The 23,486-nt window shown below is 35.5% G+C and overlaps 1 long non-coding RNA gene across 1 annotated transcript in view; it reads right to left on the bottom strand.

Annotated features, from left to right (window-relative positions):
- Positions 1-356: 356 nt before the first annotated feature.
- Positions 357-23,486, bottom strand: part of LOC137388641 (uncharacterized) — a 166,263-nt gene continuing 143,133 nt past the window's right edge. Inside the window, exon 3 of the long non-coding RNA XR_010977978.1 lies at positions 357-420. This is a non-coding gene — a long non-coding RNA (uncharacterized lncRNA). The remainder of the gene's footprint in view (positions 421-23,486) is intronic.

The raw sequence follows: 23,486 nt of genomic DNA, 5'->3' as shown, positions 1-23,486 counted from the left end.
CTTAGAATTTAGCTACTGTTTGTTTTACACACAAGCGACATACGATGCAGAAGCTTGATGCGCAAAAGAAGGTGGTCAGCAAAATCAATAGAAAACTTGTACAGGAAGTGTAAATGCGGTACAAATAATAATTAAAGTTTTGCTAACTGTTGCCATGCAACTATGTTCACGAGTCAATCGCATGAAGGTACAAAAGCATTGACAAAAAAACTTGTTGGACAACATACTGAAATACAAAGATTTAATTACCTGATGTGATTCTTTGAACTTAGCATCTTGTAGCAGAAGTAGTGTGTTCATCTCTGTCATCCTGACTCCTAAATCTCCCTCTATGAATTCTACTAACTGCTGCTTTGAGGTCCTCCTGTTGGCTACCAGCTCCCTCTCCAGTTCATCGTACCTTCTACGTAGTTCTGATAACTACAAATAGAGTATAATAAGTAAGCTGAAAATAGGGCATATTATATATATATATATATATATATATATACAGTGCAAGTGAAGTGAAACATCTATGTTATGCAAGTAGTTTACATGACGAGTTTCAGATGTTGAGATCAACTTAAAGCACATAAATTACATAATTTTTTATCATATATTTCAATACATCAGAGTCTTGCCTTTCAAATGAGCCATTGTTTGACATGGTGAGACAGACATTGGTTAGTGTTTATAAGATTTCCCCAAAGCTCTATTGCAGAAATATTCAATGGTATAACCTCGAAAATTGTGACGTCATAATTTTCATATTCGGCGTTGTGTGCTCTTACCGCTTATTTTATTGCTTACTGCTTATGTTCATCAAATACGATAATGAGGCTAGTGGCAGATGAAGGTGGAACTACTTCAGAGAACCAATGAAGATGACAAAGAAATCAGTGTCATTAGCTCTTCATGAACAGATTATTTTTACAATAAATAACTCAAATTTCAAGCACCATACTATGTTTTTCCGATGATATTATGCACTAGCCCTCTCTTTTTATTGTGATGTTGAGGGGCATGGCTGAGACTAATTAATTTCAAGCATTGCATGACCTCGCGAAAGTGCGATTGACATATAATCCTAGGGCCAGGCAACTGCAGGTCACAATTTAATCGATGTCATTTCATTACCTTTATCAATGACAGTATATTTATTGAAGCATAATTTATTAACCCAGAACATGTTTGTATTGGACAGGCGTTAGCACGATCCCCGGGCATTGTTGATTATCTAGAATCCTAGTTTATTTTTTGTGCTCTCTGGGTTTGACAGCACCGATTGTCACAGGAAAGCACAGCCTCAACGGCAGCGAAAGGGATCGACTACCTAAGGCTAAATAATAAATATGACATCATATTGTGGGAACCGCAACCAAGTGTTTTTTATTGCATGACATACTTTTGACACCCAGTTTTTCATAGTTCTATTATTCTTTGTGTATTGAATATAGGCTCATTCGGAAGCCAAGACTCTGGTGTATTGAACTATATAACAAAAAAATTATATAATTTATGTGCTTTAAGCAATGTTACTTTAGTACAAGTAGTAAATTTTTCAAACGCAGATATTTTTTGGGTTGCTAACTCATTAAATTTGAATATCTCAAAGAATCATGGTTCTTCCTTCAACGAGTCTTTGTACATGCTTTTAGCAAAAGAACTACATGCAAACTGCATGTAAATTGATTGTTAAAAGTCAAAGGTTAAAGGCTATACAAACCAAAAGATACATATTGGCAGAGCTGAGATATCTAAATATTTTCAATTTGAGATTACAGCTGTCTACCACAAATACCACAAAACTAAACAAACCAAGTGGTGATACAATACTGACTAAACATCTTTTGAAATGACTTATTAAATGATTTTTTATTGGAATATATATTTTTTTATTTAAGCAAACCTTGATTTAATCAACAGCGCTTTTAGTACAAATGAGCTATTAAGAATGTAATTAAATACTGCATTACTGCAAAGTTTACTACAGTCATACCTCCACATATGAGCTCAGTGTCATCTGAAAGTAAGATCGTAGCTCAAAGTGCTTGTATGTAAATACATTATTTTCTATAAAAATTAATTAATTACAAATTAATCTGTTTTCAAACGAGAAACGAGAACCAATGCACAATTTAGTTTACAATTCAAAACGTCATAGCAACCAATATTAAGAGGTTGTGATATTTATCTAGATTTTTGTCTTTATATCCAAAACATTATGCTGAATTTCAAAATCTAAACAGATTTTGGCTGGTTGTCATAGAATTAGCTGTATATCTATGAGAAAATGTATTACTTAATTTTGCAGATTTAAAAAACGGCTTGGCAGTACCGCAATATTGAGCACAATCGTAGTATGATCAACAAAATCTTAAAAAAAATAATAACAGTAACATATTGCACACCATCGGTCACTATATACTTCGATCTTGTAAATTCGAATAATTATTCTTATAATTAAATCTTATAATATCGAATAATTATTCTTATAATTAAATATTGTAATAATCTTATAAAAATCGTTAGGAATATATCATCGCCATTCCCTTTACTTTTATTGCTTTTGAGATCAGTTGGAATACTAAAGTACTCATTATAAGTGTCCAAAATGTCAGACTTATCTTTCAAAATGGCAAAAAAGAAACGATTACCGTTTGTCGGACTTCATTTTTCAGTACTTTCTGTTTAGCATAGCAACGGTTTTAAGGTTTTTTGCTGAGGGTTAAAGACATTTAATATCTAAACTGACTGCTGATTCAGAAAGATCACTCTTTGATTGGTTCAGATGCACGTGTTACAGAAATTATTACCAATATTAAAATAAATATTTTGCCATACAGAAATTGTTACAAATAACTAGCTAATTATACATCATATATGTAGAAAGCTGGGGATGTTTATATGTGTGTACTTTTGGCAAGCGCAATAGTGAAACCTACTTTCACTGTATAAAAATTTGTTTTTTTTAGATAGGCTTCTGTGTATATATCATGTATGTACGTGACTATGATAACCATATACATGCATACTGCATATACATATCCAAAAAGTCAAACATAATTAGAAACAGACTTGAAATTTTTGTAAATTACCTTATATTTGTCTTATGAATAATCATAACGCATGGAAATATTTACCTGTTCATCTCTAGTTCTGTGTAATAGATCAACAAGCTCCTTAGTCTTTATTTCATAGTCTGAGAGTATTCTGATGCTGCGCTTGAGAAGACTCGATACCTCCCCATCCTTAACCCAAGCCTCAGTTTTCACTTCATCTCTTTTTGTCTTTAGTAAATTCACCATATTTTCTAGGTTGATGGTGACATGTGCAGTACCTGTAATGGTTGAGTTAATAAACAGTCAACATGTTAATTCTAAAAAATATGGAGTTACACTTACTCTGTAAGAATTTCAGCAAGAAATCTACAAAAACTGTGAGCAAAGATTGAGTAAAAACAAAAATAACCTTTATATTACAAATTACCGAGCAACTAAGCATCACAATAAAATGATATGAGGAGAGGTTGCAAAGTCATCAACCATTCAAATTATACCTTATCTACTTACAGCGTTTAATTTAATTGAAACTTTTATCATTAGCTATGAAAAACTGTTTCGCGACATTCTACGCCTATTCCAAGTACACTATTCAAAGTACACCTTAGACCTTATTTACTTGATTTCCGGCTACCTTGTCTACATATAGAGATTTTTAGCATTTGTGTAAGCTCACTCAGTGGTCATGTATGAATAATACCTTTCATAAAGTGATTCAATGAAGACCGCATCAGCTTATAAAATAGTTTTATGCAAGTAATGTCTATTTATAGAATGCCTCTACATCAAAGTAATTTATGGAGTTATTTCTAATTCAGAGTTATTCAATTTCACTCCTACTAATCTAAAAATGATTTGCTATAAATAACAATAATTCATAGAGTGAAACAGCTCATATCACATCAATTCCCAATAGAGGTGGAACGAGACATCTCGAGTATCCACCTGTCTCGTCTCGTATCGGTCTCGTCTCGACATAACTATTGCCAAACTCGAGACAGGAAATAGAACTAAAGCGCCTGCGCACAGCTGTTAAAACATGGCTTCTCATGATAACAACAACTCTATATAATGTAATGGATTGCGGGCAACGGCCTTTAAAGTTATACCCGGTTCGTTACTACCTGTTGTTATTGATTATGTTAGCCACCGAGTCTAATCATGTAGTCAGGACAACGGCCCTGTTAATATATTGTAGTCCGGTTCAATGTCCTTAAAACAGATACTAGGTCGTATCCAAATACCCTCTGGATAATTTCTACAAGACAGTGTCGCGAGTCTCGTCTCGAACTTAAAAAACCTGTCTCGATCCACCTCTAATTCCCAAATAGTTAATCAAAGAGTACACTAATTTGTAGAATGATGCTGTTGCGATGCTGTTTCAAATGCAATCACCATTAATTCCATGAAAATGCTATAATAAAAAAATCTCTGCAATCCTATTAACAATGGAAGCAAAAAATAATAATAAGGGTATTTTTGACTAATTATAAGTTTTATATTAGTTGATATGAAAACTCATGCAATAATACTTATAACAGCAGCAGATTTTGTTAAAGAGTTACTGATATGGTTTATTATTCCGTAAAACTGAAACATTAAATCATCATATTCACTCAATCAAATGTACAAACTAGACATATTATGCCAATTCAACCGTTGTCTACATACTGTGGCATTAAAAACAAAAATGACATGCACCCTTTTTAAAATTCAGATATCATTAGAAGGTACAAAAGATATATCATGCTGGCTACACTTTTATTAATTCAAAATTACATACCAAAGAATTTACAAACATCTAATAATAAAACTATATACCTGTATCCAGATCTCCACTGGTGTAACATCAAGTGAACTATAGTCATACCTCTATATACGAGAAACTCAAGATGACAGCTTGCTTTTTAGCAAGTTTCTTCCTTGACATACGAGAGTATGAGCCGATTCTCAATGGTCACTACACTATAAGGCCGAGTACGCGAGAGGCTGCTATCGAGAACAGCAGCGCTTGGTCTTTCTCTTTGAATTATTTAAAAAACTTTTTAACAGGTTGGCTAAAAGTTGCAGTGAACGCGAGGCACGATTGCATAACCAGAAATTGATACTAAAAATATGGCAACAAAATTAAAGTTTCATAAAAGGTTAAACTTAAGCTTCAAATGTGTGTTTAGGAAAGTAAATTCAATATACTTATATTCAAGGTTTTTATTAAACATGGTCATAAAAGTTTAGTGTACCGAACGCGTGCTCTCAAGTCACTCAAACGATCGTTACCAACAACGTCTGTCTCAAAAGTCAAAACTCCATTCGATAGTGTACATAGTGATGTCACAGTTTATTGAAGATCATAAGAACTGAATAAGTATATGTAACTTTGTTAGTGTACTGAACTACAAAAAACTCAAAAACCCTTTCCCACCGTAATACCCTATTTAGAGGGTTTTTAATCATTTGGTAACAAATCAATTTTTCTTTTGTTATTGTGTATAATAATAAGTGTGTTAAGATGCAAATAAACTGATATACGAGCTCAGTCCCACAACACATTAGACTCATATGTCAACATATGGTTGTAGTCTTCTAGGTTTGCAAATACGCAAAAAAAATTCATTGAATAAAAAGTAGATGTACACATGCGCATATGTGTCTACAAGCAGAGTCATAATGGCTAACTAACCACAATAGGATTTAATGGTTGTATTTCTACAACTTGAAAAAGAGCTATAATTTATTATGGCTACAATTATTATTAGCATTAACAGTGTTCTAATCCACAAGGCTTTACCTATAGCATTAATATAGTAATACTAGCGTCGGAAAATAAATTTATAAACTCACAAACACTAATGCAGACGAAAGTGCTTATAAATCCCAGTCTAGAGCCTGTCGCTACAGTACTTACCATCAACGCATCCTTTCGTACCATCCATACATGTCACGCACAGTACTTGACAGCAAGTTGAACACCCCATTGTGATTGGTTTATCCTGATGTGTAGCACAATTGCGTTCTACCAAAACTCTAGCCTTGCTATTATACTCGGTAATGTCAAGAACATCTTTATGTTGAGGGAAAAACTGACTGTGTGGCTAAAACGAAGAATAAAAACATAAAGAGTATAATATAAACGCCTAATTGAACAGCAAGAGTTAAATAAGTTGAGTTAAACTCATGATAATTTATTCTGAAACTCACCTGGAGGTGTTCACCACACATATTCCTACGGCAGGTTGTACAATAGCTCACTGCTGGCTCTGGTTCTGTCTTATTGTCTACACAAGTGTCACAAAGTTGTGAGCTGTGTTCTTCTTTCATTGCAGGCGGCAACCTTGCTAATGTCACATCAAATACGGCTCTGAAATTAATGACATAATGTTAATAGATTGCAATGACAATAAATTTTTAAATATGAGCAGAAAAAACGAGAGCACAAACATTTTTTGTAATATTACCATTTTGAGTATTGACTATATTATTAAAAGAATTAATGTTTTGCTTTCCTTTGCTTTTTGTTAAGGTGATCTGATTGAAAAATGTTTCAAGGGTAAAATTGACAAAACGTGATTGTGGTTAGACAATCATATGTAGGGCAATGCGTGATTATGACACTTATAGTTGCACTTCGGCAAAGAGACCGACAGAATAGATAGGAAAGACGTAAAATGCTGCTACTTGAACGCAGTAGCTGATATCAATAAAAAGAGGGATAGGCAGCTACGCAACTGGTGGCGTCATTTCAGCACATAGTTTTCTTCTGAGCCTTTTAATCACAATCAAGTTTTGTTAATTTCAATCTTCATATATGTCAGATTACCTCAAACGTTAAAACATTATCCAACGATAGAAAAGCACCAATATTTTCTGATAAACCTACTAAAGATTTAAGGAAATTTATCTTCAACAACCGATGTATAGCAAATTATCAAAATGCAAAAGATAAAAAGCCGTATTTATTTTTGATCAATGTGGAAAAGTGATGAGTGTTTCCAAAGAGAGAAATATGGTGTATGAACCAAATGTTGAGAAGAAGGAGAAAGGGAGGAGATAGAGAAAAGAGAGAGGAGAAAAAAGGAAAATCAAAAAAAGAGAGAAAAAGAGAAGTGAGAGAAGAGAGGTGAAAAAAGAGAGATGAAAAAGAGAGATGAAAAATAGAGATGAAAAAGAGAGAGAGAGAGCGAGGGATTAAAGAGAAAGAAGAGAGAGAGATAGGAAAGAGAAATGAGAAATCAAATAGAAAAGAGGGAAAAGAAAATGATGAGAGCGGTGGCGAGAGAGGGGAGAAAGGGACGAGAGAAAGGAGAAAGAGGAACAAGAAAGAGGAAGGAGAGGGAGGAAGAAAAAAAGAGTGACGAGAGAGAGAGAAAGAAAGGAAAGAGAGTGACCAGACCCAGAACTGAACTACCGATCAGACAGCAACAAATTCACATACAAAACACTTAAAATATTCCTACTAACTATTAATATGTAACACATTTGGTTAGTAGCTACTTCAGAGTGTTAATATTTGCCAACACAAAAGTTAGCAGCATAATCATTATTTAGTTAGCGTTTTAAGCAGTAACATATTTCTAAAGCACTTCAGTTAACATCAATAGTTGCTTACGTGTATTGTGAGTCAACCCTCATTTAAAAGTAGCAAGGTCATTTTGTTCCCTAAACATGAGACACCAATGTTGATGCTGTAACAAAATGCAGTTGAAATGGAATGTACAATAATATACATGCACTAACCCTATGCATAATAGATGAATTAAAAACATAGTTTTTCAAATAATTTTTTAATTAATAACTGTTGCAAATGTCAGTTTTCCTTAATTAAAATAGTTCTAAAAAGCCTGGCAAGATGTTGAACTTTTTTATGTCAATTTAATTTTCTGTAAAACTATCAGCCATTAACTGCTTCTTGTGGAGACAATCACTGAAGAGATTAATTGTAGAGCAAACTTGGTAATAAATGTAACGCTTACTAAACTTTGCATTAACTAAAAGGTCTAATGCAAATGTAAGTACTCACTATAGCGATTCATTGCACAAATAAGTTATGGAGGATAACTCCTTGTCAGCAACTAAGCACAATTCTCCCTACTTGGACAACCTTGTATACTAACCCTAAATTGAACATGAATTAAAAGCAGTTGCTAATTTTAATGTGACTTATAGACTATCTAAGCAAAACGTGAGGTCGGACATTACTAAACAAAACATAAAGTAATAAGGAGTGCACTAATAACAATCATTTATAAATCTTTTGTAAGTTCTCCATTTTTGAGCCTCATTCTATTAAACAACTGTATAACTTCAGCAGATGATTTCAAACATTTTATAACTTACTTGCAAGTACCACACTTGACGATCCTATTAGCTTCAAAGTCTCCCACAAGACAAGGGTAGCAGTGAACATGATGACAAGGGAGTGGCCTTGGATCCACCAGCTGCTCATCCTTCTCCATGCAAAATCCACACACTACAGACTTTGTAGCCATTTATTTCTTGAGCACTCTGTAGATACAAACAATTTATCTCACTAGAAACAAAGAAGGTTTACCGGTAGACAACTTTACTCATTTACTCATATGTGGCCTTTGTAACAGTAGGCAAGGCTGAGTCAGATGAAGAGCTCCGATTTTACACAGACAGAATAGTGCTGGTCTGTTTTATTACTCACATCTATGTATATGTTTTTGATAGTCTTGATAGCCCTTTAATAATAAATAAATAAAACCAATATGTTTAAAATACGCGTGTTAAATAAAACACTTGATTCTTCGTAAGATCTTTCTATTAGACTTGTCATGATAATACGCTCATGCGTATGTATTAAATATGACCTCACTGCGCTAGCTGAAAGCACTAGTTTGCGCTTTTGGTATAACTTCGTAAGGACAAACATTCTTAATCCACTTAGCTTGCATACCTACTGCTCAAAGTATTGTCTATAGAAATACGCTGACAAGATGTCAGTTGATTGCTGTCCATAACTACAAATTTCACTACATCTAATGTTACTCCAACCTAATGTATTTACATATAACTTTAGGTAGCTGGTCCAACTCACTATATATTGAAGGAGAAAAGAGTGGAGGTTTCTGTTTGTCTGTGTTTACCATTTACTTCAACACTAAAAAGTTAATGCATGATTGCTTGATCATTAAAAGCTAGCTGTACCAAATTTTAGTTGAATCTCAGAAAGTGTATATTATATATATATATGTATATAATGTGTATAATATACTATATATATATATAGTATATTATACATATATAATATATACATTATACATATATGTATGTATAATATATTATACATATATATATATATATATACATATATATATATATATATATATATATATATATATATATATATATATATAGTATATATTATTTTATCAGTTGCCATTGTTTTTTATGTTTGAAGTTGCCTTGCCTGACTTTTTGTATCAAACTAATTAAATATGAATTTTTTTATACACATGTGATCAACTGACGTAAAAGGTTTCTTTGTATGCGCTCAGTAGAAGCATAAATTTGAATTTTGAAAGCGTATGCAAAAAATTGTCCTAATATTATATGAAGCAAGATAACTTTCACGGCTACAACATCTAAAAAGCTTCTATGATAAATGGACAAGTTTTCAGGGTTATATGAATAGGAATTTAGTCGGTATAAGTTTGTTATGTACATTAAAATTAATACTTAAAGGCTTTCTCATAGCAGCCCTATTTACCATATATGTTAACCGAACTGAGTTAAACGAACCTCTACCTAAGTGAAAAGCTCCTCGACTGAACTATCAAGGAAGTCCCTATTTCTCTAACTGAAAAAAACTGAAGAGTTGCATTACAATATTTAACCCAACGAACTAATTTTGCTGTCTTGTTTTAGACCAGTAACATAAATGGGTTGATGCAAGTCGGAGAGCATCCCTAGCTTTTATGAAAAATTTCGATCAATAAATATAATTAACGTTTGAAGTAAACGCTCATAGCCAGATGAACAACACTCTTGTACAAGGTGGTGGCCCTGAAAAGGGCCCTTTGGGAGAAAATCAGCTCGGAACTATAGGCTATAGTCCGAGTCAATCACGAGGGTCAGGTCAGATCGCGAAGACTACTCGCTTTGGAGGAGCATTAGAATTAGCATGTTAGAACTAGCTTACGGTATTTATGGGTAATAAGCGGGCGTATCGGAGAGAGGACTTGTAAAGCGGAGGTAATAGACACTCGTTTTGTTTGTTTGCGCTAACTTTTGTGGTAAGATTTGACTGGATCTTATCGTTTTGCTGTCTTATCCATGCGTGTAACCAATTACAGTCAGTAAAATTGACCTATATTATTTTAACCAATTATCTTAGTTTTTGCCATTTTTGTGTGTATATAAGAACATGCAATCGTGTTGTTAGAGCGTCCTGCTCGTGTTGTGCTTTGTGCTAATATTTGTGAATAAACTTCGACGCTTTCTCAAGGTGTTATTAATTGATTCATAGCAGACTATCTAGTAGGGAGCACTAGCTTTATTTGTTTTGTCTTCTCCTCATAAGCCGTGGCTTAAGACTGCGTTTCATAGCTGCAGCCACACAAGGCTTCGAGGGACGACAGACAGATTTGGCGAGTCTGTAATGCTGTGCGTAGGCACGTGGTATTAGACAGCGAACCACAGCTGCATCTACGCTAGTGCACCACCTCAGCCAGACAAGTGTTCTGCCAACTAATAGGAACTAGACATTTAAATGATAGTCGGTCTGATCCTACGAGGCCAGTATTCGGTCTGATCCTACGAGGCCAGCGTTCGGTCTGATCCTACAAGGCCAGTATTCGGTCTGATTCTACGAGGCCAGTATTCGGTCTGATCCTACGAGGCCAGTATTCGGTCTGATCCTACGAGGCCAGTATTCGGTCTGATCCTACGAGGCCAGTATTCGGTCTGATTCTACGAGGCCAGTATTCGGTCTGATCCTACGAGGCCAGTGTTCGGTCTGATTCTACGGGCCTGTGTTCGGTCCAAATTCGTCAGGGCCAGTCTTCGGTCCAGCTTAGTCAGACTTAGGGTAGCTCCCGTATAATCTTGACGGTCGGGTGTGGCATCATTAGCGAGTATTACTTTACGTTTTCATCTAGCATACTTTTTTCTCATTAACACTATGACCAATCACTAATGAAAATTTTGAGCAAAAACTATTTCTTCGCAGAATTACGTTAAAAAACAGTATGTACAGAACAGTCACAGATGTGAACACTTTTAGTAGAACCTTTCGAGAGTCACCGTCACATTGAAGATCGATGTGCCAACTTTTGAAAACTAATCAAAACCTGGTGTTAAGAAAATCTTGTTCACACGACATGGTTTTACCAAAGTTCTTTGAAAACAAACAACTCTAGAAATTTATAAAGAGTCGTAAAATCTAAAAATGCATTAATACTCACCGCCTGTCCGGGGTTGGATGGGAAAAGCTAAAAACCGTTTCAATGTTTTGAACTAGCTGGAGTCTTGTTGTCATGGGAATTCCGAAGCGATGCGAGTGAATAGTCGAGACCATAAGTATTTCAATTTTTTTACTCAATCGTCAACATAAATTAGCTCAATCTTTTGAAACCGAAGCTATATCGTCGAACGAAAGCTTTTGCAATTTTGGGATATTGAATATTTCGAGTTCGACGTCAATGGTCGACCTTGCATTAGCGCAAAACCTCACAGTGTACGCTAACGACTGGAAATCGACCCACCTGCGATCTCCAAATATTGAGTTCATTTAATCACCGTGCCATGAATGATTTCTTTTTCTCCCTCCATTCTTACTGTAAATGTTTGTTACAAAGTACATTCATACGTCGTTGCGTAAGTTACAGAAAAAATTGGCTTCTGACAAATAACATGAATTCTTGTCTTTTGAAACCTGTCGTTTTCATTCGATAGAATTTATTCATCGTCGTTCTTAACCCCGCAGAACCCAGGTGGTTGAAGCCATGATAAAAAAAGTTTTATTTTGTAATCTAGTTTGTTTCAGCTTCCTTTTTGCAAGGATGAAAAGAAAAAATTCATAATGGCTTTTTTTAATGTTTTTTGCTTCGTGACAAATATGTCACATCGGGCATTACAGTGTAAATTAAGAGCAAGAGTTGAATATTGAATGTTTTATTATAATTATAAAATTGCATGTGCCAGTATCACTGAAATGACATAAATGATAGGACAATAAGATTGTGAACTGTGACAGTTGAGCAGGACCTTTTTGAATCATGTACATGACAATTCTTACGCATGGAAGTCCACGAAACAATTACGTCCGTCCACAAAGCACAACCGCACACCACATTTGCTGCACACTGTGTTAGTGTTATTTATTTCACACAGCCTACACCTTCCTCTCTTTTCACTCTTTGCTGGCCAATGGGCCACTTGATCTTTTCTCACATCAGCACATGGAATGTTCACAACCTTTTGCTTGGTTATCAGCGAGTTAGAAGATGTATGTCGGCCACGCTTCTTGTCGCTGTCAACTGATACCAGTCACTCAGCTACTATAGCCTAAAACTTGCGCTGCGGGAGCATTTGTTTGTCTGGAAGCTGCAACAAGAGGCATTCTCGCTTGTACTTTAGCCAACTATTGACCAGAGCCACGGAGAGAAAATGCCAAAAGAGGTGGCTATACCATCTCCTAGACCGTATTCTTAATCGGTACTTTGCCAGAAAGGAGTCGAGTATGTCAATACCACCCATGTGGTTGTTGTAATCTACCACAATTGCAGGCATGGAAACATCAATCCTTTTCTTTGCCTTTTTGTCCCATCTTCCAGCCATGCGCAGTGGCTCTACACAGGTATGGGTCGAGAGCAATGTCACTGCTCGGTTGTCAAGCCATCTAACAGCCGAATTGTTGTGAGTGTCTTTGACCCGAAAGTCAAATGACCCTCTGCCTTCCTTCTTGAGCTCTTTTTCACCTTTGATGTTACACTTTGGAAGCCGATTCTGTCTGACACTGTCAGTGTACTGTAATCCCCACCCTAAAAGTTTCTCCAGGAGTGGAACGCTGGTAAATAAATTGTCTGCATAGATCTTATAGTTTGAATTCTTTGCTAGTGTATAGACAAGCTTCATCACTACACCTCCACCTTGGCCAAGGTGGCTTCGGGTGCCATTGCCACCTTGATAAATGTCAAAGAGCATTCCGCTGGTACCAGCTCTACCCCATACCTTGAATCCCCATGGATGTGGTTTGCTTTTTATATACTGCCTGATTGGGCTGGTTGTTCCTCGATACTGTACCATCATTTCATCAATTGAGTTGCGCTCTTCTGCTGTTACTTTTAGGCACTGATCCCTCAGACTGTCTAACCATGGTCAAATTTTCCAAAGCTTGTCTTTCTTCTGTTCATCTAATATGCTGCTATTGTTGACAAAGTGCAGTTGAGTAGTAGGCTGTTGGAACCTATTCCGTGGCATTACACTACTTACTGGTACATAGTTGGTACCTTGTTCCCAGAATTGTCTCACGCTGCTTATTCGTAAAAGGCCCATATGAAAATACATTACCATCATCTGCTCTACTTCTTTCTTCGTGGTGTTGATGCTTTTTCCCGTTTTTTGTGTGTTGTAGAGGTTGGTATTGTCAACCATGCCATCAATCATATCAGCAGTCACAAATTGTTGGAAGTACTGTTATGGTGTTTTTGTATTCTGGTTAGCGGGAGCCTCTATTTTGGCACCGTTGAATGCCAAAATTGGTGGTTGAAAGACCTTTTTCCTTCCGCGGTATGAGGGCCGGACCCTTTTTGGTACATTGCCGGCTGTAGGTGCAGTTACCTGCACTGTGTTGCATAAAGGTTCTTCATCACTTTCATCACTTGGCTCGCAATCATTACCACCAATAGTCTACAGTAGATCAAGAAACAATGTTATAGATGTTAATTTTGTTGTCGAAGGACAAGTTTAGCACCCTAAAGCAACAATTATATCGAGACCAGCTGCGCTTACGCCTACATATATAGCATTCACAACTAAATACCTGCAAGTCTGGATGCCAATCTTCATTTGAATCACTCTCCTCATAATCTTCAATTTCACTGTCGTCGCCGTCAATAATTTCTAGTATATCCTCTACTTTCACGCGAGATCGAGAAGCCATGTTGGTTACCACCAAAATTCACAAATTTAATTGCACTGAACTATTTCACAAAACTTACGATGCTCAACTACAGAATGTGACTATGCTCTTCTCAAGTTCTCCTCAACTTATATACCATCGTAAAAACAACTCACTTGGGGCAAAGAATATCCACCTTTACCTTACTTGATGATCCATTTGTATCGGTGACGGCCCTCAGTTTAAACACAGAAAGAACTACATAAATAGACGGCATTTCTACTTCACCAGAGCATATTATTGTTATCACATATTAGCCAATGCAGATTAAATTTACAATGCATGTTTGTCAGCCATAATTCAACTATAAGCTAGGAAGTGCAGGAAATGAGAACAAAGGCCCACTGTTACACCGGTGTAACATGAATTAATTTTGCTTATGAAAAGAACCAAGACATCAAAGGATTTATTACATAATTATTTTGAGTAAAGTACAGATCCTGTTAAACAATATTAAGGATGATTTTGGCAGTGGAAATGTACTTTGGACTTGAGATTATTTGAAGATTCTAGCCATTTCGTGTCAGTGGCTCGCAATGTGGCACCTGCTCTTTTTCAGGATGAGCTATGAATGCACAACCCAGTATACTAGGGAAAAATTGTCTATGTATGTGAAATATAGGACAGTTTATGTACTCTAGATAAATTGAATAAGAAAATGATAATTTTACAAGGCACCACAGCTGCTCAAATGTTATGTTACGTATGCGTCACAGGGGGCTCTGTGGGGTTAAACGGACCTACCAGCCTGCTAGCGTTTTTACGAAATACATAGATAATAGTTGCTTTTAAAAAGGCTAAATATTGCAATAGCGTGTTTGTGTATTTATATATCTTCCGTTTGTGTTATATTAACTTACAAAGTTTGCAGTTTTTGCATATATCATTATTAAAGTGCAAATACCCGCAAACTTTATTTACACGTAGGCATATCCATAATTTATGACCTGACAGTCAGAAAGATTTTTACTAAATGATGTTTATCAATTTTAAAATATATATACAACTTTGAGCTGTCCCATCTGAGAAAGCATGAAGTTCTGACCTAAAAGCTGGTGCTTTTGCTTGAATTGACCAAATGTTGAAGTCATGAATTTCCAATTAGGGCAAGTATGTTGTAACATAACAAAGACTAGTTTCGAGGGCCTATTTTACGTGAGTAAATTTTTTGAAGGGACTTGCACTACCTATTAGACTTTACCATGTATGATGGGCGATGTTTCAAATATGCCATTTATGGAAAAAATAAATGGCTTATTGAAATAATAACGCATGTAGCCTACATGTTTGAGGGTATACATGGTTGAAGGTGTATGTATGACGTGACCAGCAAATTGGGTATGGTTTGATGCTGTGGTTTTCAAATGAGTATTGGCTATTTGCATGGTAAAGTTTATTAGAAGTTTTGTATTGATGATTAAAATTTTAATTTAACATAGTTGCATATTTATATGGAACAATATAACATAATTATAATTTATATATTTAAGTATAACTCATACCGACAAGCGTAAGTTTATAGCGAAGAAAACATTCCATAATACAGATTCATAGATTAATTAAATCAAAATAACTCACTAAACTAGGGGTGTCGTGTCATACACATGTGTAATGGTACAAGATTAAATACTTCTTTATTGAAACTTAATGAGACCAACAAAGAAACTCTCTGGTATATAGACTGGTGTTATCATCTAAATAGGAAAATGCAAAAGTTTTTATTGGAAGTTAAAATTATTCACATTGCATCAACTTTTATATATTTTTCATGTATGGCCTGACAAACAAATTTCTTTCATATAGATTAATTGAACCAGAGACAAGTTTTAAAGGAAGTAGGCTAATGCTTTTCCATATTGATGTTACCAAATCTTTTTACAAGGTTGGTTTAAGCAAAACAATCGTACATTTTCTATATATGTTGTTGTTGTTTGGTGTGGGAAGGCATCAACTCTCACATTTGGCGTATCGATGTTACATTCTTGAAACCAAGTCACTAAAGCTCTGCTGAAAGCATCAGAGTGTCTGGAACCTAACGCTTATTGTTCATACTGCTGAACCTAACAGAAAGGAAATGAAACCAATTCATTTTAACCTAGCCGACACCGACAGAGTGCTCAGTTTGTTATTTAATAACAATCAGGAAGTAATAATATTTCCCCAACAAATAAACGATTGGACCAAAATGATGCATTCATGTGTTTCTCAGAAACAAAATGCAAACTACCCTTTGCTAAAAATTACTGCACTAGTTGTACTAGTTCACGGTGATTATTTTAGCTGATCAGTGGCGCCGTTCTGCTGACTGAATTGTTTAATTTTCACAAAAGGAACACAAAACTAGTTGTACAATGACTAGCCATCACTATGCAATAAATCAGATACTAGCAAAAGGTCCATTGAATAATCACCTCTAATATTTAGGGAACATTACTCTTACTAATAAAAAGACATGAGTATGAAAATTTATATAAATAAAATCCCATTTTTGAGAAAAAGAGTAATGAAGGCTGTTCTCACATAAATCTCAACAACTACAGTAACACATGATGTCAGTGTATCTGCGGCCTGTCCACGCGTCGACATCCTCTATCAAATCATCAAGACATTCCGAGTTCAGCGGACAGTGTTAAAGGGAGAGGCTTCTTTAAGACTGACACGTGACGCCTAGATGACCCGTTTGGCACTCATCAACAACTCCCGAGGTTGGCGCTTACACCGGTGATAGAAGCTGCCTCTCAGATTGTGTTCATCCACCTGCTAGATTAGTGGTTCCCAACTGGTGGTCCATGGACCCCTAGGGGTCCACAGGAGGTTTTGAGGGGGTCCACAGGCTGGTGCCAGTATTGATTTTTCTAACTAGTTGCTTACAGCTATTCCTGTTTTATAGTGGTTGAATCAATGATATGTAACCCTAAAATGATAGGCGACGGCTATCATATGGGCAGGGTTTAATGATTGAGCTCTGTTCGGATTGTGCTAGCCTGGGTTTCAGTTCCAATGCAACACCCACGGGGTGTTCGTGGTTGTCTTGTTAGGTTTTGGGTTCGTAGTACAAAATAGCAAAACCTGCAAACAGAAAACAAGTAATTCTCTCTCCCTCTTCAATTTCAGCAATATACTAAGATTCATGAAAAATAAAACATTTGAACTTACCTATTTTACCAATTTTAAGATTGGTAGGGGTTTTAGTATATGCTAGTATATGCTATACAATTAAAGGTTGACTTGCAACAAAATTCACATTACAGTTATTTGGTAACAAAAGATTCACCATGCCTTACTCTGTTGTGTTGTAGGTGTCAAATATGTGGGAATATGAATACAAGCTCTTAAAAGCTAAAAAACGAAAAGCCACCGTAGATTGAAATCTATTTATTTTTCTGATGTAGTCATGATAGTTTGGTTATTGTCTTGTCACCGGATGTTCCCTAGTTTTTAATTAATATTTTGCCACCTCTAATATAAAATTACAAAGTCTTTCGTCATTGTCACACTTTTGACTTGGCCAATAAGATGGGGCTGCGGGCAAAGCTGTGCAGTGTAGTTTTCATACCCAAAATCTAAATCTAAAACCAAATTTTGGTCATTTCACAATGGCGACTAATAATATCACGAATGCTTGTTAATGACAGCTGACTGATCATAACTGTGACAATATTTGGCAACTAGATTTATTTGACAACAAAATGAAATCAGCAGACCGGTAAAATAACCACCACTGTTCATAAAAGTTGTAAATTGTAAAAGTTGTAAAAGTAGTTTGACTTTGATTGCCTGATCAATAGCTTATGATAATTTAATTATAATTTAATTTTACAAACCAGTGAGCGAACAAAGACAGTTGTAGTTTCAGCTGTAAATGTAAGTAAAGTATGGCGATGTATAATCTGTATTTCAAATTTTAAGCTGTTCTATGTCGCTATGGACCTGTATATGATTTTAAAACTGTAATTCTGTAAATCTCACCTCCTAACAGACTTATTGCCCAAAGGTTTTTGTTATGTACTCAGTGAACCCAATTTTTACTCAAATATTAATTTGGATTATTGCCAACGCGCGACTCAATTTAGCCTAGGCAAGTTTGGTTTAGGCAAGTTTAGGCAATGTACACTGTCTCTGCCTGGGGCAGCATTACCTGGTTTGTGATTGGATGGTAGACCAGTTCAAATTGAGTGAACCAGTCCTGTGTTATTTAGCAGTGTTTCCTTAGTGTTTGGCAATCCACCACACAGCAAGAGCAATCAGTTCACAGCTGACTTTACAGCGAGCAACATTAGTAAACTCTGATATCCAATAATTTTATCACATTTTTCAAACAGTAACAGTACTACGAGTTTGCAGATGACAAAAAGTATGTTTGTTATCAATATTAATTCCTTGCCTTTTTAATACATTGTAAGTGTAATAATTTTTTAGCAATCTGAGAATTTGTGTATTATTATGTGTATTTGAGAATCAGTGTATTGCTTTTTAATTTTAAGCTATTGTTGCCTTTGATACTTTGTAGATTTCACGGTTTGATGGTCAATAAATTTAATTACAAATCGGTGTATCGAAACCATCCTACTCGCATTGTAATGAAGCTAGCGAAACCGCTATAAAAACATTTTTAGCATGGCCAGCAAGAAAATAAAATATGACAGTTTATATGTAGACTATGGGTTCACCTGTTTAACAACAAAAGATAAAGAAGAGAAACCTCAGTGTGTGATCTGTCATAAGGTGATGACTAACGATTCTATGAAGCCTGCTAAACTAAAATTACATCTAAGTTCCCAACACCTTGATGTAATGAATCATGACAGAACACTTTTTGAACGACAGGAAACATCCTTGAAGAAGATGAGACTTTCTTCTGATGGAGCTTTTCAGGCAGCCCAGGACAGGGTCGTTGAAGCATCATATGCAGTTGCATTCCAAATTGCAAAACAGAAAAAACCTTATACAATTGGGGAGCAGCTAATTAAGCCCTGTGCTCAGCAGATGGTGGAGTTCGTGCTTGGTAAAGTGGCCGAAAGAAAGATATCTGCGATATCATTGTCAAATAACACTATTCAAAGGCGAATAACTGAAATGAGTGAAAACATCAAGAAACAGTTGGTAGAGGAAATTCGAAATACACCTTTTGGATTGTTTTCCATTCAACTTGATGAATCAACAGATGTGGAATCGTGTGCTTAGTTGTTGGCCTTTATTAGATATGTAAACAATAGAAACATCAAAGAGGAGTTCCTTTTCTGCAGTGCACTCAAAACAACTATACGAGCCTTTGATATTCTTGACAAGGTTTCACAATTCTTTGAGACTGAAAAGCTGTCATGGGGAAATTTATGCGGCTGCTGCACATATGGTGCTACATCAATGTTAGTATCTAGCTCTGGCTTCCAAGCAAGGGTGAAACAGATAGTTCCAGATGTCAAATGCGTACATTGTATGATATACAGACAAGCTTTGGCTGCTAAAACCAATGATATACAGCCCCCCAAGGATAGCCGACGGCTATCATATGGGCGGGGTTTAATGATGGAGCTCTGTTAGGATGTGCTAGCCTGGGTTTCGGAGCAAACACAACTCTCGCGGGGCGGTCGCGTTGCCTTGTTAGGTTTTGGAAAACACGACTTGCTGTTATCGTTTCATCAGCTCATTCAGTCAGTAGGCCCCGCGGTTCACAATAGCAAACCTTGAATTTCTACAATGTAGGGGTGATACCTAACCAAAATAATAGATTCATGCAAAATAAAACATTTCAAATTACCTACTTTTAGTAATTTTAAAATTGGTAAAGGTCGTAGTATATGCCTAAAGTTGAATATAATTACCCGAACAACGGCATTTCTTTTGTAGTTTTTGATTAATATTTTGCCACCCCTAATATAAAATGACAAAGTCTTTCATCGTTATCACATTGTTTTACCTGACAAATAAGATGGGACAGCAGGCAAAGCTGTGCAGTGTAGTTTTCATACTCAAAATGTAAATGCAAAACCGAATTTGAGCTATTTTACGATTGTGACTACTAATATCACGAATGCTTGTGAATGGCAACTGACTGATCATAACGATGACAATATTGGGATACTATATTTATTTGACAACAAAATGGATTCAACAGATAAGTAAAATAACCACTATAGTTCATAATATTTGTAAATTTACAAGGTGCTTTATTCAGCATATTTGTTTGTTCGGGTGCCGTGTTTGGGTTAATCCCAACAGAGCTCCATCATTAAACCCCGCCCATATGAGCTCCGTCGGCTATCCTTGGGGGGCTGTATATCATTGCTAAAACCCTTCCTGAATCATTCTCAGCAATCTTCAATCAGGTAATTCGCATAGTAAACTATATCAAAAGTGAGTCCCTGAATTCTAGATTGTTTAAAGAACTATGTGAAGATATAGAAGCAGAGCTTCAAGTTCTGTTATATCACACAAATGTTTGTTTGCTTTCCAAAAGAAACGTAACTGCAAGGACATTCAAACTACGAGAAGAAATTAAGATTTTTTGTGAACAGAACAACAAAGCAGAATTCGAAACATTTCTAAAAGATGAAGTTTGGCTGCTTAATCTGACCTACTTGGGGGACATATTTGACCAAATTAATAAACTTAATTGCCAGATGCAAAGAAGAAACACAAACATAGTCAATTTCACAGATGCTTTGAAAGCATTCCTATGCAAACTTGAATTATGGAAGAAAAAGGTAGCTCAAGGTAATTTTTCTATGTTTGAATCGCTTCCCTTGATTCTGGAGCCCAAAGATAGTCTATTTCAATACCTGAATTATTACAAAGTAATATTGTATCTCACTTGGATTATTTGGAGACAGTGTTTCAGCACTATTTTCCTGAGGTGATTGAATCAGAACTGAGCCTTGTCAGAAATCATTTCCGCTTTTGCTGAAAGCGTACCTGATGAGCTGCAGGAAGAACTCATAGATTTGCAGAATGATTCATCTGCCAAAGATGTTTATGAACATAAAACCATTGAAGAATTTTGGCCTTCCATGATTCATTCATATCCACAGACAGCCAAACACGCCCTTCGAACTCTGCTCCCATTTGTTTCTACGTACTTTTGCGAGTCCGCTTTCTCCTCCATGGTTATTCTCAAATCGAAACGACGAAACTGACTGGGACTTGAAGACGACATGCGATGCGCTCTGTCAACCAATTCCCCAAAGATTGAGAATTTGGTGAAAAACAAGAAGTACAATCCATCCCACTAACAAACTGACTACTGAAAATTAAAAGTCAAAGCAATTTAGTATAACATATTTTTAAATAAGTAAATAAATAGAAACATGTCAAATCTAAGGACTCTTATATTATTCTAATCTATAATGTACGCCAATTTACAATGCATTGTTATAAACACCCTATATTGTGATGTTTATAAAAGGGTCCATAATTTTTAGATAAAATAGCCTAGGGGTCCATGGCTCCAAGGTAGTTGGGAACCACTGTGCTAGACCCTCTGGATCTCAATGAGGTGGATGTCATACGCACTAGTACCATACAATTTTTAAACTCTGTGAGGACTACCATGACTGATCAAGGCTTGTGTTTGATTACAACAGCTTTTATCAGAAGAGTTTCATTTTGAGTGAAGTTTGACTGCCGCGGCATATTAGCCTTTGATTATGGTTTTGCAATTTGCTTATGTTTATGCAAATGTTACTACTTTGAGCTTTTTGAGTAGGTAAGAGTATTGCAGCATTGAAAAAGTATGTTTGGTAGTTTGAGGTTGATTTGGTTATTTTACAAAAAGAACTGCAGAAGAGATTGTTTTCAGCAGTGGCACTGCTTTATCTGCAAAGTATTTCTATTCTAGTAAATCCCTGACTTTTCAAATGAAGATCTTAATTTTTCTTAATGAAGATCTTAATTACTATTTTATGAGTAAAAAATGATGAAACTCGTTTCAGTTGAGTTAGGTATCACCATACTCATAAAAGACTATCACTAAAATTTTTTAAGTTTTCTAATTCTTGTAGATAACTTTTACCTACATGATGCAACCGATTTTTATTTATATTTCATATTCTCCTACATATCCATGTTTGTGAGGCGTGGTTGAAATTACTTGCATTACCAATTTGGGTTGGAGTCTTGTCCTAATTTCTATGCCGGATATGTCTATTAATATAAATGATACACAGCTCAGTTATGCATAAGCATACTATAAAAGTTAAATTACTCTTTTCATTGCAAGCCTATTGCATATCATGCATACTATTGGGTACAATGGATAATAAAATTTGTTGTCATCTGTTTGTATTGTTAGTTGTAAGTAAGCATAATGCTGCATGTTCACTCAGTTTTTTTTACCATAGCTGCTTCACAAACTGCTGACAGTATATTTGATCATTGCCTTTGCAATGTTTCCCATAATCGTGTATGGCAGACATTTTACTGTTTCTATCGTTCTAATAGATTGGCAAATTTGATAATTTTCGTAGGTCCGGTCAGAAATAGGTAAACGTGAATAAAACAACCAATAAGTATAATACAGGTAAATATGATATATATAGCTTAAAAATAATCATCCGTCCACAAACTCTTTCTCCAAAATGTGTAGTTCTTGTTAGCACTCCGAATCGGTACAGTCAACCATCTTTGAAATAGATGAATAAAGGTAGTGGGTGCTCTTGTTAGGCTAGGCTACAATACTGATCTATCAACAATCGTTGTTTATGCTTCTAATATTTTACAACTACTATTTGCAACTAGATCGCACTCAAAGAGGATACACTCCATCATAATCAGTAGAGCAAAAAGTAATAACTAACTTGACTTGTGTGCTATTCTATAGTGAACCTTACTGGTCTACTACTTGTTGTTGCTAAACTGCATCTGGTTACTCATTGATTCTGGTCTTTATAAGGGTGTCCAGTTTGATGAGTGTCTAAGTTCAGTTCTGGCAGTTCATATCAACTGTTTGATATCTTCAATATGTTCTCTACTTCATATCCGTTACCGACTTTACAACTTTGGCTGAAATTTGCTCATTTTGTCTCAGATGTTTGGTTGAGAATTTCATTCACTGTTTGACGAATATTGTTGGTCATTCTGTAATAGTCTCTTGTAAAACTTTGTTGTTTTTTGTGCTTTTTATGTGTTTACTATTGTCTGTAGATGCTTACATAAAACATTTTTTACATCTTCTTATTCTGGCATCATCACATCTGTTTGATTAATGTTGTTTCATGCGGGGATTAATTGAAAGTAGTACTTGATCTTAATTACACTGTTTTCCTAGTACAATTTTAATACGAATTACTTGTGATTTCTGCAATCAC

The sequence above is a fragment of the Watersipora subatra genome, chromosome 2, assembly GCF_963576615.1.
Source record: "Watersipora subatra chromosome 2, tzWatSuba1.1, whole genome shotgun sequence".
In the NCBI taxonomy this organism is placed as follows: Eukaryota; Metazoa; Bryozoa; class Gymnolaemata; order Cheilostomatida; family Watersiporidae; genus Watersipora; species Watersipora subatra.
The sequence above is the reverse complement of the archived record's forward strand: the minus strand, read 5'-3'. Positions and strand labels throughout refer to the sequence as shown.